Source organism: Oreochromis aureus, unplaced genomic scaffold (genome assembly GCF_013358895.1).
Source record: "Oreochromis aureus strain Israel breed Guangdong unplaced genomic scaffold, ZZ_aureus HiC_scaffold_115, whole genome shotgun sequence".
Classification (NCBI taxonomy): domain Eukaryota; kingdom Metazoa; phylum Chordata; class Actinopteri; order Cichliformes; family Cichlidae; genus Oreochromis; species Oreochromis aureus.
In genome coordinates this window covers 27976-30032 of record NW_024108729.1, presented here as the reverse complement: position 1 = coordinate 30032, position 2057 = coordinate 27976, and the positions used below count along the sequence as shown (strand labels likewise).

Below are 2057 nucleotides of genomic sequence, written 5' to 3'. Positions count from 1 at the left end.
GAAATAAAGGACAGCACACACACACACCCACATACACACACATAAAAGGTAGACTCATTTATATAGGTAAGAGTTATGTTTTGCTTGCAACTGCAAAGTTGTGCCTGCATGAGTGACAGTTTGTGCAGACCGTGGACCTGATGTTCCAGAAGATAAGCCTGGGCAGGATGGTGACAGGAAGCACCTGGGTTCGAGCTGAAGACAATGTTCTTTTTTAAACTATGTTAAAAGTTGTCAACAGAACGGTTGTGGTTTTGGATTGACGTATGCTGTATTGAGTCTGCCTGGCAACAGAAACCCTATAAAGTCTTTGTTCTGACTATTGTAAGACAGTTCAACACTGAAATCTGCACAAGTGTTGGACTCCACATGTGTGCATTAAAATCTTCGTCTAATTGCACCAGGCCGGGTCAGTGGTTATTATTTTTGGATTCCTCCTCAATTTCTGAACCCTTAAGACCGCCAAAAGGAATGTCATTAATGTGCCCTCATTAATGAGCAGCTGCTTTGGGTTTTTCAACACCCTCCTTCTCTGGATCAAAAGCAGTTCAATGACATGAGAAGGTAAAGCTTACAGCACCTGGTATTCCCAGGCAGTCTACCATCCGAGTACTAACCAAGCCCAACCGTGCTTAGCTTCCGAGATCAGACGAGATCGGGCGTGCTCAGGGTGGTATGGCCGTAAGCTACTGGCCACAGCACAAAGTGTCAATTTATGGAATCAAGTGGTGAGGTGGGCAGTACTTGAAGCTACGCGAACAACCCTCCAATTTAACTACAGTGTTAACGTTAACTGCATGCTTGCCTAATACAATAACCCAAGGACTCAATTTCTATTTAACAAGCAGCACAGGCCCTGGTGTGGTGTACATTGCCTCAGCCAGCAGCCCAGGCCCTGTTGGGAAATAGATGGCCTCAACCAGAGCCACAATACCTTGTGTGGTGTAGACGGCCTCAGCCAGAGCCACTGGCCAAGTGTGTGGTGTAGTTGGCCTCAGCCAGCAGCACAGGCCGTGGTGTGGTGCAGGTTGCCTCAGCCGCAACTCAGGACGTGGTGTGGTCTAGGTGGCCTCAACCAGAGCCACAATCCCTGGTGTGGTGTAGATGGCCTCAGCCAGCAGCACAGGTCCACAGCCAGAATCACAGGTCCTGGAGTAATTTAGATGACCTATGTAGCAGCCAGAAGGACCGGTGTGGTGCGGATGGCCTCAGCCATCAGCACAGGCCCTGGTGTGGTGCAGATGGAACCAGCCAGAAGCACAGACCCTGGTGTGGTGTAGATTGCCTAGTTGTAATAACTGCTTCCACTGTGAGTGTCAGCAGTGTCTGAAGATATATTGGCACAAGCCTCATGTCCTAACTTTGCTTTGTTTAAGAGATATGACGATTTGAAAATGCCTCCCGTTACAGAATTTCAGCTCTGAATTTCAAAACCTCCCCATAGACTTTGAATGGGGAGTTGTCAGACCTTGTGTTACTTCGAGGCAAATTGCGAAAAAACGGAAAATCTCACAATAAAGATAGTGACATTGTCTGAAAGCCAGCAAAAATACCTACGTTTTGATGTATAATTTGTGGGGGTTGAGTGGAAATTGAGCGAGTAGCAAGAAGTTGTTCAGACATGAAGAGAAAATTCAGAACGGACCAGCACTCACTCTGACTTAATTGCATAGCAACCATAGCAACGCATGTATTTTCTGAAAAATCACAATTTTGCAACTGAAAACTTAAAGAGAGATAAGATTAAAACGGTAGAAGATCTGAAAAAGCTGAATCAGTAATCTGAGAACATTTTAAAGTTTGAATGGAGTTTCTAGGTGAAAGCATGAGGACGTAGTTAAGTTTCAAAGACAAGCAAGTTTGAGCAGAATTGTGGAAGTTTCCCATTCATTTCAATGGGACAAATTAAAGGAAAAAAGTGTAATATTTTAAAAAGTATAATAGGAATAAACACCAAAAGTCATAGGTGGAATTAGCAGAAAGAGCAGAACAGTTTAGAGTTTGAACTGAGAAAATCGGCTGAAAACTGAGGGAGTAGTTAAGTGCCGAAAAACGTA

General features: G+C 44.5%; 1 non-coding gene across 1 annotated transcript; it reads right to left on the bottom strand.

The window, feature by feature from the left end:
- Positions 1-568: 568 nt before the first annotated feature.
- On the bottom strand, positions 569-687 carry LOC120436752. Its single transcript, XR_005610583.1, has one exon. It is a non-coding gene; the product is annotated as a 5S ribosomal RNA (ribosomal RNA).
- Between the last annotated feature and the right edge of the window lie 1370 nt (positions 688-2057).